Source organism: Engraulis encrasicolus, chromosome 12, assembly GCF_034702125.1.
Source record: "Engraulis encrasicolus isolate BLACKSEA-1 chromosome 12, IST_EnEncr_1.0, whole genome shotgun sequence".
NCBI lineage: Eukaryota > Metazoa > Chordata > Actinopteri > Clupeiformes > Engraulidae > Engraulis > Engraulis encrasicolus.
Genome location: NC_085868.1, coordinates 56,727,793 through 56,742,408, shown reverse-complemented (window position 1 = coordinate 56,742,408; position 14,616 = coordinate 56,727,793). Strand labels below are relative to the sequence as shown.

General features: G+C 40.8%; 1 protein-coding gene across 3 annotated transcripts in view; it reads left to right on the top strand.

Moving 5' to 3' along the window:
- Positions 1-14,616, top strand: part of LOC134459952 (NACHT, LRR and PYD domains-containing protein 3-like) — a 57,035-nt gene that overhangs the window by 7,024 nt on the left and 35,395 nt on the right. The gene's annotated exons all lie outside the window — the stretch shown is intronic.

The window sequence follows — 14,616 nt, the reverse complement described above, 5'->3', positions numbered from 1 at the left end:
TTGTTTTGCATAAACAGAACAAGTAGATCAATCATTAGAGGAAACTGTACCCTCCCAAGCCGGGTAACAGCATTTGCTTTTTCCTTCAGAGCAACGAATGGAATGCCCTTCCCACCCACATAAAAAAGCATTACAAACTTTTATTCATTCTCACGTGAAGTGAAGAAATGTGACCACTAATAGCACATGCCTGTTTTGAAATGTTGCACATTGTAGTCTTTTTTATTGTGTGTGTGTGTGTGTGTGTGTGTGTGTGTGTGTGTGTGTGTGTGTGTGTGTGTGTGTGTGTGTGTGTGTGTGTGTGTGTGTGTGTGTGTGTGTGTGTGTGTGGCAGAGGTTGTATGCCTGAGTGGCTACTCCCATTTTACTGGATTGTGTGTTTTCTTATCTGCCCAGGGACTGCAGATGGAAATTATCTGGTGCAGGACATCTTTTTACTATGTAACTAATGTACTTTGTCAATTTTCTTCTTGGAGCAGGCGTCACTCTTAATTATTACAGTCTCTGAGGGTGCTGGCCCAAATTTCAAATTCAATGTTTCAAGAAGGAGGCCGCACCTTGCATAGTAGTGTTTTTTATTGCACAGACGCGTTTCGGCGTGTGCCTTCTTCAGTGTGCAATAAAAAACACTACTATGCAAGGTGCGGCCTCCTTCTTGAAACACTAATGTACTTTGCACATGGTCCCTGATGAAATAAACCAATAAACTAAACTAAACTGAACTGAAATGTGTTTTTAAAAAGTTGTAATGATATTATAGCAAAATGTATCACCCAGTGAGCAGACGGAACGTCTTCTGATTGGCTGAGCAGGTGTCCTTTATTCCCCGGTAGCAGGACACCTATGATGTCATGCGGGCGTGCGGGCGTCCAAGTTGCTTATTTTCTAACTTTCTGGCGAAGTGCCGTTACTAGTTCTATCGCATCTGGTTGTCTAGTCAAGACCGCGTCATTAGTTCCATCGCATCTGGTTGTCTATTCAAGACCCCGTTACTAATTCTATCGCATCTGGTTGTTAAGTCAAAAACCCAGTCCTCAATTCTATCACATTTGGTTGTCAAGTCACCCCAACATTCAGTGCGTGTCCTTCCATGCCTCCGATAGAGGCGCGTCTCACTAGATTAGGAGGTGGTGCCCATAAGAACATACCAAGCGCAGTGGTGAATCTACTTTCTCACGAAGCCTTAGATCAACATATTAATAAATTAATACTTAAATGCTGGTAACCGGGTGATAAGCGGAATAGCTGCCTGTGAGGTGTCCTGATATCAAGGGAAAATGGACTTGGCGTAGCGAACAGCCCTTCGGCTGCGCCGTCGGGCTGTTAAGAACGCTCCGCCTCGTCCATTATTTCCCTTGATATCGGGACACCTCGTCGGCCGCTATTCCATACATATTAGTAATGTGTTAGTTAAGTTTGAACTAATTTATAATAAGGGTCTTAGGAGGAGTTGTTCACATTGGACAAGTTGTAGCACAGTTTAAAAGGAGTTCAAGAAAATGAACATGTATATTACAATATATCTATTTATCTGAAACATCAGTTGTGCCCAGTCTTTAGTCCAACTGACCAACAATGAAATGAAAAGATGCATACAGTAATGTTCGTTGACAGACAGTAGACAGTCAAGTTTTAAAATCGTTCACTTAGCCTACATGGCAAGACAGGTTCTTAAAGTGACAGTACACAATTTTTGTCAATGTGTGATAGATTCTTAACCTTTTTGACGTTGAGGCCCATTTTTTTCAGGGCAGAGTGGCCCATGGATAATTAGCATGCATATATGCTAATATCTGTAATATTACAATAGGCTATTATTAAAAATTAAGCCTGCTTTTTAAATATCCATGTTTTCATTTGTTCCAACCTCATGGCGGGCTCAATGTTTTCCATGCCCAGGCCAGCTCTGGCCCGTGGGCCACTATTTGAAAACGACTGGCCTTTATTTGGCGATGAGTACACCTGATGACAACTGATCTTGTTGTATATTCCATACTTTTCTGATAATTATTACATTTAAAACAAAATGCAAATACCCTAATGAAAAAAGTCATATTGTACTGCACTGTAATTTTTCCGCCAATATTATTGTATGCACTACTACAGTATTTAGCCTGTAGGCTATGTACAATGTTTTAGACATGGGAAAGAAGAACTATTAAAAACACACTATATTATACTGCATTTTTGTTCAGAGCCTGACATATGCACAGATTTTAAAATCACATCTAAAGTAGTTCATCAGTGTAACAAAGGTCAGTTCCTCCCAGCTCCTCTCTCCACTTCCAGGTCAACATGCCCTGTACAAGATTCATTTCAAATAAATCATTCAATGTTAAGTCACAGCACAGTTCCTGGTTGTTTTCTGGAGTTGCAAAGGATTCTTGCTTTAAATGATCCACAATTTAACCTTAGGTGGAACTTTATACCGTATTAGCCCGAATGTAAGACGATCCTGAATATAAGACGACCCCCATTTTCAGGCTCATGTTTTGGGGGGAAAAGTTTTTTTTGAAGACTAAATTTTGTTTCACATTGTTAACTTCTTTCAAAATGCAGTTTTTAATTTGTTGGAAAATCTGAGGCTTTTTACATAGAACAAATTTCACAATATAATTTTCATGAAATTTTCATGATAAAAGACCACAGATGGCTACTTTCACCCTTTTCCTTTCTTTTCTCACTTTACCCATCAAGCGCCAGTAGGCAGCCGCCTGGGCCCGCCTGTTCTCAGTGCGACTACACTCACAGCATTTGTCTGCGCCAGCCAACCAGTCCAGTAGAGATAGGCTACCTATTGTGCAATGCATATATTTTGCAAAATGCTTAGTTGACAGCAATATCTAACCAGCAGCCGTCTCGACAAATCGATTTTATGCATCCAAAGTTTTCCGTTGGACTATAGAAACCGAATGTGACCAAAAGCAGATTGACGCATTCCATTTGAAACCCATGCGCTGCCAGCACCACGTTGACATTAGAAGTCCGATTGGTATTAATTTCGTACCAAGGGTAAAACTCTTAGTGATTTTATATGAACAGGACAATCTCTTTCCCTAACGATTATTCTGTGTTGTTGCATCATTGTGAGGCATATCGTCAAATTGGCACGGCTTGTCAAAAGGCGCCGCTCTCTGGCGCACAAAGATTGGCTGATGACAGCATCCAAAACTTAGCCTACAGATTGTTCGTCAAATCACCCTTCATTTCTTTAGTTTCAAGTGGTGTTGTCTGGTTAGCAGAGAGGACAACCAAAGCGTTCCCGATGAGACTGTAAATCCGAACACAAATAAAAGCAGAGCAAGGAGCCGCGATTGACTGTTGTGTTTTTTCCCCTTGCACTGTCGGCCCCATCGCGTTGACATTGACAGTTGATAGACGTGCGGTGCAACAGTCATCACGAAACAATCATCTGCAAATTTGAACTGGACAAAACAATCTCTTAACCTATCCATCATTGAGTTTTGTGGCATTGTTGTGACGCATAATGGCCGCATTCAGGTTAAGTTAAAAACAAACAACAAAAAATGACGCTAGGCCTATTTACAGTAGTCTAAGACTATGTTTTAATCGATTTGTATTTAATGTAGGCAAATAATTATTCGACCCCTGTAGCCAAAGAAGACAAAGTACTTTGTGGCAAAGTCCTAGTTCTCTAGCACAGAAGTCAGATGCTTCTTTTAGATCATGACAATGTTTGGGCATATATTATAAATGATTTTTGCTAACTTTTCTTTGCACATCATCTCTAAAACATGGACAGTTTGTGGCTGTAGCTTGGTAGTTGGGATGTTCAGTTCCCTCCATAGAATTACTATAGGGTTAATGTTTGGAGACTGTTTAGGTCACTTCATGACTTCAATATAATATGCTTCTTCTTGAGCCACTCCTTTGTTGCTTTGACTGTATGTTGCATATTATTGTCATGTTGGGAGATCCAAAAATGGCCCACCTTCAGTGTAATGGTGGAGGGAAGGACATTTGCACTCAGGATTGCACGTTACATGTCTCCTTCCATCCATTCATTGACGTTGTCAAGTTGTCCAGTGCCTTGGCCAGACAAACACCCTCAAACCTTAATGATACCACTTTCATGCATGATGGTGAGGAGGGTGTTCTTGGGATCATAGGCAGCTGTTCTCTTTCTTAAAACACATTGAATTGTGTTAATGCCAAACATCTTGATTTTGGTTTCATCTGACTACAGCACCTCCTTATCATATCCTAAACCAGTCTGGTGTTCATTGGCAAACCTCAGGTGGGACTGCACAGGCTCCTGAAGCAGGGGTACCACGTGTGCACTACAGGATTTTAATCCTCTGTGACATTAAGTGTTACCAATTGTTTTCTCAGTGATATTGGTCCCAGATGATGGTATGGTAACACTTTACTTTACGGATCGCTAATAAGGTGGTAATTTCATGTTAATTTCATAGTTATTTCATAGTTATTTCAGGGTAATAACTGTTTGTTTTTAGTAACAACAGCAAAATAACCATACAGTTTCCAGTGCATTGTGGTGACACCCTGATGACTCGCAGCACAGTGACACTTTATTCACACACACACACACACACACACACACACACACACACACACACACACACACACACACACACACACACACACACACACACACACACACACACACACACACACACACACACACACACACACAATGCACTGGAAACTGTATGGTTATTTTGCTGTTGTTACTAAAAACAAACCTTTATTACCCTGAAATAACTATGAAATAACTATGAAATTAACACGAAATGACCACCTTATTAGCGATCCGTAAAGTAAAGTGTAACCGATGGTATCAGTGCCTAGTTCATCCCGTACAGGCTCTCATGATTATTGAATACCTAAGTTCAGATCGTGTATAGAACCCCAAACAGGCTGATGGATGGTCATTTTGTATTCCTTAGATTTCGGAAGAAATGCATCAGTTGGGTCCCTAATCCCCAGTCTCTTCCCTGTGACTTTGTTGCCCTAAAATCTTGTCCCTGATATCCTTTGACCGCTTTTTGGTCTTTCCCATGTAGGTGAGGTTGCAGTCTGAATGATTCACTGGACTGATTGTGCTTCTGCTGATTCAATGTGTCTTTTATGCATGTTAGTATGTGCATGTGTCCTTAATTCAGATGACAAGTTGATAGGAAGTGCCTATCTGGTTTGTGGGACCGGAACTGTTATCAGTTGGCAGGGGATCAAATGTTTCTCAATGACTTAGAAACAAATGAATATATATTCTCTTAAGTTAATTTCTATATTTTCTTTTTGATATTCTGCCTCTACATATTAAAATACATATTATCGTTACATGTATTGACTGATCATGTCATTGTTTTGTTGTTGTAGGCAAACCAACAAAATCAGCAAGTGATCAAATACTTATTGGACTCACTCTATAATGCAAACGCTTTCCTGCATGTAGTCTGCTGTTTTACGGAGGCGACAACTTTGAAAGGGTGTTAATTCCTCTCACTACCTCGCTAAAGAGGAAAGAGGTGCACTGGGCATTGTCTTCACAAACGCAGTGTAATGTCGTAATGAAACTTAAGTTTGTGTGTTCGCTACTAGCTAGAAAATGCCCTCCCACCCACTATTTCCATGCTCCCACCCACCTCCTACCCAGTTAGCACCAACCAATCACAGTGCGACGTGGTCCTCAACCCAACTGAACATGTTGAAAGTCTCCCGACGGAGACCCATGACCACCAACGTCCTCCAACTACCCTAGATGTAACGAGACACACCGAACCAATTCTGACCCAACTGTATCCAATGCACGACCAGACCCAAACGTCGGGTTGGGGTAGAGACCGCTTTAGCGAAACAATGCATGTTTTTGCACTCTATTGATTGTTATTGAACAATGACTTCTTGTTGTTGACGTTTGAAGAGAACATTTCATTTCCACATGGTCTGAAAATAGCTAGAGGGTCTTTTTCTGGTCTGAAGACCTTAAAATAAAAAAAGATGACACCAAAAAGATGCATTTCTTCTTGTATATCTATATTTTAATCAGTGCAAAAAAACACAACTCATCATTATTGTAATGGAAGTTGTGCTAAACTTGAAGCAGCAAGCCTATCGTACATGGTGAGCAATTCTCTCTAGGATGCGCTGTTGCAGGGAAAATTTTGTTGTAGCCTACTGAGTATTGACCGTCTAGGTTTTTAGATTTTTGCGGCTCCAGACAGGTATGATTTTTGTTTTTTTTTGGCCAATATGGCTCTTTGAACATTTTGGGTTGCCGACCCCTGGCCTAAGCTTTGACAACCCCAGTCGCTGTGTGGAGAGAGAGATTTTTTTTTAAATCAATCGTAAAGACAACCCTTTGGAAGCCGTCGTTGCAAGTGGTGTGGCAGTAGACGTAGGAGACACATTTAAGAGAAGTACATAGCATATTATTTTACACCTAGCCTTGAAACAAAATGCCATTTGAGACAAATGTTCGGCGGAATGAATAGTGTAGTCAGTAGTTATCCACAGTCTGTCCCGTTCTGTTCCGTAGAGATTAGAATATTCTGCATCTGCACTAGCCAACGCCATCCTCATAGCCTAATTGTGGTCTTACTATGAGCTGTTATACTGAAAATGTATACTGTTTAAATGTAGGCCTATCTGAGTGTGATATTCTTTCAATTCTGGGATATATTTTTCGGTAAGATTTTTGTGAAGAATGAATTAGGTTTAACTAGCTCCATGGCCTAACCAATTATTTCAAATAGGCCAATAAACATTAACACTAGAACTACCAGGATTTTTCTGCCTACCCAGAAGTACCAGAGAGGGGTCATTTGACCCGGTGTTCTGTCGAGATATGTTGCCTCGTCGAGATGAGCGACCGGTAGCCTTACTCAATAGTGGTGTTCTATCGATTTGCGCTGCCTCATCTAAAGGAGTGACCTTTTTTTTCCGTGGAAGACGTTTCAATCGGCCATGGTCCACGCAGGACTATTTTAATAGGCCTAACCATTACTTTATTTATTTCACGGACAGGGGTGTGCAATCGTTCGTGCGGAGTTTAATAAGAACGTGCGGCTGCTGATCAGTAAAAAAAAAACATGAGCCTCTCGTTTGAGCAAGTTAAGGAACGTGCCATATGAAAGAGACTGAGCTGAGTTTGCGCAAATACAGGACTGGAGAAAGTGTTTGGGATCAGGGCCTGGCTACGGGTTGTTTAATGCAGTCATTTGCTGTTGGTTTGGTTTCAATGCGACGTGGGCTCGCAAGGCAAATTGCCATAATATGAAATGATGTGCTATGGGGATAAACAGGCGCGGTTTAGAGATTCCCAGATAGCAGATAGTGGCTTTGGTTTGGCAGATGTCTGTCTTTTAATGACCGGAATCATATTTTAAAAACAAAGATTTCAAAACATCCCCACCAGTGCATTTCTTATTACCATGTTCAGGCATTTTACAATGCAGTCATTCAAATTCTTGAGTGAAAAGGGTGGAGGGAGCATTTTTGACATCTCAATCAGAAGTGGCGATTTTTCCCATTTTGCAATGAGAGCGCCTCCTCTACATACAGTCCCAAGAAAAAGTTTGTACACCCTTTGAAATTTCTTACATTTCTGTCAAAATTGGTCATAAAACATGGTCTGATCTTCCCAGAAATCTCAAGAAGGAACAATCAGAGTCTGCTTTAATTAATTCCACCCAAACATTTACATGTTATCATATTTTTATTGGTCATACCTGTAAGGCCATAACATTCACAGGAGAGCAGGGCATAAGTAAGTACACCCTTGCATTAAGTAGGTTTTAACCCTCAGTTAGTGGCAATATCATCAACCAGACTTGTCCTGTAGTTGCAGATCAGATTTAAAAAACAATCTGTTTGTATCTTGTCTCCCTCTTCTTTAGAGAACTGCCTCTCGTCAGCAAGGTTTGTGGGATGTCTGGAGTGCATAGCTTTCTTGACTTCATGCCATATGATCTCAATTGTTTTTTTTTCAGGGCTTTGACTGGGCTATTCCAGAATGTGTATTTCATTATTATGAAGCCATTCTAAAGTCGATTTGCTTCTAAAGTGGGTTGTTGTCACATTTCAGGACCCATACTCTTGTGTGCTTCAACTGTGTGACAGACTACCTCACGTTTTTTCTGTAAAATATCACAATAAACTTGAGTTCATTGTTCCACTGATAATAGCAAACTGTCAAGGGCCTGAGGCAGCAAGGTAGCCGCATATAATGATGCTCCCGCCACCATACTCAGAAGAGGAGATGTAACCCAGAATCGCTAAAAATGGGATTCATTCTGCCAATCTAAAATGAATGGGGTTTCTGTCCAAAAAAATATTGCTGCACCTTTGAGGTTTGCGAAAAAGCATTTATATGCTTCATAGAATTACTGCAAAATATTCTGTAGACCAACGTTGAAATCAAAGTTGAATTGTTCAAGGGAACACACAATGTCATGTTTGGAGGAGAACTGGAGAACCACACCTTCACCAAAACATCATCTCCACCTTTGAGTATGGTGGCGAGAACATCATTATATGCGGCTACCTTGCTGCCTCAGGCCCTTTTCAGTTAGCTATTTTCAGTGGAACAATGAATTCAGAAGTTTATCGAGATATTTTACAGAAAAAAGTGAGGTAGTCTGTCACACAGTTGAAGCACACAAGAGGATGGGTGCTGAAATGTGACAACAACCCATACTTTAGAAGCAAATCGACTTTAGAATGGCTTCATAATAATGAAATACACATTCTGGAATAGCCCAGTCAAAGCCCTGACAAAAAACAATGGAGATTATATGGCATGAAGTCAAGAAAGCTATGCACTCCAGACATCCCACAAACCTTGCTGACGAGAGGCAGTTTTGTAAAGAAGAGGGAGACCAGATACATCCAGATTGTTTTGTTAATCTGATCTGCAACTACAGGAAACATCTGGTTGAGGTTATTGCGACTAACTTAGGGTTAAAACCTATTGAATGCAAGGGTGTACTTACTTATGCCTTGCTGTCCTGTGAATGTTTACATCTTATGGCCAATGAAAATATGAAAACTTGTAAATGTTTGGGTTGAATCAGTTAAAGCAGACTCTGGTTGTTCCTTCTTGTGATTTCCGGGAAGATCGGACCATGTTTTATGACCAATTTTGACAGAAAGGTCAGAAATTTCAAAGGGTGTACAAACTTTTTCTTGGGACTGTAAATAGTCTTTTCTGATCAATGTTGTTCAAGGCTGAGTGTGTGAGCGATTATGGTTAGGCAACAAAGTAGCAAATGTTCGAGGCCACGCTATTTCGCAGATTTTCCAATGATCTGCTGGATGATGATCCACGCAAAATTTCCAGTTTTCCCCCCCAGGGGATATATCGTAACTTTCAGTCGATGACAGTCGGTGGACAGGCTATAGGCTAACTAGACTATGGATGACTGGTGGTAACCTCAGGAGGAGATAGGCTACAGTTTGAGTTACTAAAGTTGACAGTCTCAGGGGATCCTATCGTAACCTGCGGTCTCACAATTCGATGGGCAATCACCCGCGAAAACCGCCGCGAGGGTGTGCGCATGCGTGCGCATGCTCTGTAGCGAAGAGAATCACATCTCGACGGGTCGCTCATATAGACAGGACACCGGTGGCTTTTACCGAATACACTAATCAGTCATTTTGTTATGGTAATGAGGCTGTTAGGGGCCGTGTGTGTGGTGAGGGGTGAGGGGGTCACACCTTACAGGGACACAAACAGGGACAGACAGCTTCTTCCCTAGGGCTGTCAGCCTCCAAAATCACCACAGGTAAATAGCAACTTGCATGAAGATATCAGCAGCAAAGACAGATAGCACAGTTTGGCGGACAGTGTGTTACAGTTTTTCTCCATTGGTTTGGCTCATTTCTTGAAACTGACATGTCATTCTCAAAACATGGACAAATCCCAAAACTAATTTGCAGTTCCTCACAACAGAATGGCATTCATCATTGCTTTCATCGAATTTCAAATGCTTTTGTACATGTCTCAATCATTTAGTACATCCTTGCAAATGGCTATGTACAAGTATCCTACAGTTAACACAATCAGCTTACATTTTCAAATGAATGTACCTTGCTTATCTATCCCAATTGGTTGATGTAATGGTTGTCCTGAAAACATGTCAGCACATTTTCTTCATATAAGTCATCATATGCAGAATAGTCTGCTCAATTTTCAAGATAGTGTTAGGGAATTGGGATAAAATATTTTGGAACGTTTTGGAAGATGTCATATCAAAATTATGATAATCAGGTTAGTATATAACAAGTAACATCATTTTTGCCTAACAAATGAGGAGAGTTCCACATTGCAGGTGACTAATCTATTTGACCAATCCAATCCAGAAATGAATCGCTATGAAACAAATATACAGAGTATCAGTTGATAGGAATATCTGGCAGAGTAAGAGCTGTAGCACCAGCATAGGCGCCGTCTTCATGTCAACATTGGGGGGGGCAGGTTTTTTTTTTTTTTTTTGGGGGGGGGGGTATTGCGTGAAGTCAACGTTACCTCTGTGTTTCAGTGGCGCATTTGCACGGCATTTAGCCAGATTCGTTATTTACTGAATAGCCTATACAGACATTAAGACCGTTAATAGGCTACTTGGTTACTATAAAGACGTTTAGGACTAGATATAGCCCACAGTGCAAGCACGTTGGCAGATTTCAAAGTAGGCCTAGGAAAGTTCTCCGGAGCATCTGAGGAAGATTATTCTCTGCTTTTATTTTGAGCAGTGCCGAGGATGCCACATCTTCGGCTCCGATGAAGAAATGGTAAATTCGAAACGTTAGTTTAACACTGCTCTAAATAAAAGCAGAGAATAATCTTCCAGATGCTCCAGTGGTCTTACCTAGGCTACCTTGAACTCAGCCTTCCCGTGACGCACCGGATTGCGAAGAGCGCGGCACCTTTTCCACGTTGGCAGAATGTTGGCATATAGCCTACTTGATTAACAAACGCGAAAGCGCATGGACCACTTCAGATAACATTAGGAAGGATTATTTTGGGGAATTAGATTGTTTAGTGCGAACTGCGTTTCAAACCTGTCTCAATCTTGCAACCGTATAGTCTCCATCATTTTCGCCAGAAATTAAACGGTGCGCAATCACACAATCAGAATCGCAGATGTGGATGTGCGCGGGACTATTAGCCTATTATTACTGGACATCTGTATTCGACCAAACAGGTGGAATTATTACGCAGCAAATCAGACATAGCGTGCAATCTGGGGTTCAACTTGTCAATAACTTATTGTCAACCATTGGAATAGCCCCATTGCAATGAAAACTGAACAGGGGCGGGTCATGTCTGATCATAATATTTTAGATTAGGCTACGTGTCATTCAAAGCTAGGATATTATTTGTTTAGTTGTGAGAACACGATTACCTCCACGTCATGGGTGGAGTGAAATACAGCCGTTATTGAGATGGAGTTAAATACAAAATAGTGAGGCCTTTTTATAGACACCAGAAAATAATTGTTCATGTGGCCGACAAACCAAACAAAGTTGACAACTCTCAACTGGCAACGGGAATCCAACCTCGAATGAATTTATCTCGCTCTGTTACACTTCAGCAGCAAAGCCCAGAACAATGCTTGCACCGCAGTTTAACGCGAAGCCATATGCCTACTAATCACCTTTGCTCTCATTAAGGACTGGCTTAAATACACACATTTCTGAGGGACAGTAGGCCTATGCTATAATTTTTCACTTAGCCTATTCAATTCATCACTTTACCTATGCTGCGCAGCCTGCAGTTCCTTGAACTTCCTGGACCATCGCAAACAAAAATCGCCAGTGCGAATACAATAATCAAGGAAACACATAATACAACATTGTCCATGTACGCTATAGTCTTCACAAATAATAAACATGTTGGTCAACAGTCCCACTGCTTTCTCTGTGCCCAAAGAGGATGGCGTTCTGCCACTCAAGTAGGCTATGCGCGCTCCCGCCGATTGGCCATGACCGATGCTGCAGATGGCCCTATTCCCTGTGCGTGCTCGCTCGTACCGACGGTTCAAACACAAATTTGTTCATGAATTCACCGTTTGTGAGTTAAAAAAAAACGAGACAATGAGAAAGGGGATAGGCTACAGACTTCACATTCTCATAGTGGGTTTAAATCATCCGTGAAATCAGCTATTTTTAACGTGTCATTATTGGGGTGTTTTTGCCCCCCAACTTTATTATTGGGGGGGCAAAAAGGTCCGTGCCCCCCCATAGTCGGCGCCAGTGAGCACCAGTATGTGCAGGTAAGTCAATTATTCATTGTTTATCATTTTGTAACGTATAAGTAGCCAACACTGTGCAGACTGGGTTTCCAATTCTGAGGGTGTCAGTATCCTCCTCTTTACATTTGGAATCCAGCTTTACAATACAGTGTATGACCAAAGCATTTTGCTGAACAGGAACAGAACATAATCAACATTATGTGCCTGTTCTCTTTGTATCAAAAACTACCCCAAAAAATCTGCATATGTGTGCACTCTAGGATTGGAACCACAGTGGGTCGTATTGACTGTGTGAAGAACATATTGAGCAGCATTGCTGTGACTATATGACCCATCTACATGATTGTTTTTGTTTTACTTTATTCATCTCTTTTTGAGAGACCTCTAGCGCTAGAGGCAGGGGCTCTGTGACTCAAGTGACAGCTGTGAGCTGCTAACAGCCACATTTCCACAACAAAAGGAGTGTCCGCAGGGGATCCAAAGGGTCAAATGACCCTCTTGTGGGTCTTTTAGGTAAAAAGGTCAATTGACCCCTCCGTGGTAGTTCTAGTGTTAATAAATAATTAATTAAATAAATAAAATAATAATAATAATAATAATAATAATAATAATGAAACGTAAAAATAGCCAAATAAAAATTGTGGTAGAAGTTATTGGTTGCATTATAATGATCCGTTATCCGGTTCTGGACCTGGCAGGGTCTTAAGCAGTCGATCCGGTATCCGGCAGAACCGTAAAAAGCAGAATCCGGTGCATCTCTAGTAAGTACTCTGCTTAACCCTGTGCTACATTGCTTAAAAAAAACCTACTTAGCATCTGCACATGTTGTTCTGTATAATTCCTGTGAACTTTGTATCTGCTAATGATGTTGGCTATGATTATGTCCTCGACTGTAATCGCATTGGTTAAAAAACGTGTCTGCCAAATGCAATGTAATGTAATGTCATGCACCACATGCAAAGCAATCTCTCTCACCCCCCCCCCCCGACATCAATTAAAAAACAACCAATTCATTCAACCGTGAAACTTCAGAAGTGATTGTGTATGGTAACTATAAACATTTCTATATGACTGAAATGGCAATCTGGTAGGTGGTAGGGGGTTTTACACTTTTTGTGTAAAACTCACTTGTTTACCACCACACATGCTTGACGCCATCTAAAGCAAATTTGTTTATCTTGGTCTCAAGAGAGATGAAGAGACCAAGGAAATGGATCACTGGAACCATGTCGTGTGGTCTGATGAGACCAAGATAAACAAATTTGCTTTAGATGGTGTTAAGCATGTGTGGTGGTAAACAAGTGAATTTTACCAAAAAAGTGCATCATCTGGCTAGTCAAGCATGGTAGTGGGACTGACATCGTTTGGGGATGTATGAATGCCGTCAACATTGGAAATCTGAATTACACCTAAAGAAGCATGCATGTCAACATGCGCTGTGACTACAGAAGCATATCATGATACTCTCCATAGGATTTCATTCAAAACTCACACCCATCTATTTTAGCCAAGTGCAGACTCAAAATGTACAATTCCAATGTACTGAAAGGTTGAAACACACAACGATGACCTCCCTTTTAATCCCTTTTCATTTCGAAATGAAAAGATGAATGTACTTGCTGTCAAAGGTGGTTCTACAAAGTATTAAACAAAGGCTGTGAATACTTTTGTAAATATGATTTCTTTGTTTTTTATTTTGTATAAATTTTAAAAACTGTCAAGACAACTTGTTTTTCACATGGTCATAATGGAATAATTTGTGTAGGATTTTGACAACAGAGATTAATTTGTAGCATTTGGAATAAGGCTGTAAGATAATAAAATGTGAAAAAAGTGAAGCGCTGTGAATACTTTCCGGATTGACTGTACTAAAACGAATCACCACGTGACCCAATCTACGCACGTCACCACCCAAGCCTGTCAATCACAGTCTAAACTAAAATCTGCCTCTTTTCTGAATTGTCTGCAATGTTTTAGAACCCCCCTCACCGTTTCTTTTCTTCAGTTGTTCATTGAGTTCACTTAATTTAGCTTTACTTAACTTTTGTCTGAGTTTTATTGTGCTATCCTGGGGTCCGTGTCTCGATTCTTGCCGTTGCTAACCATCTTAAGACCGTCTTAAGACCGTCTTACCGTTCCCTTGGATTTAGTGGTGAGCGTCGCTGTCGAGAGAGAGTTGAGTCGCTCTTACGAAGGACGTTGCTACCGTCGTTAGCAAAGACGCTTTCGAGATACGGACCCCTGACTCTTTGGGGTTTTTTTATTTACGTATGTGGTGGGGTTTATATGAAGCTCAGTCATTTATTTTATATATATGAACTGAAGATGTCAAAGAAAATCATAATTCATTCATTAATACTTTATTTTCTCCATCAGT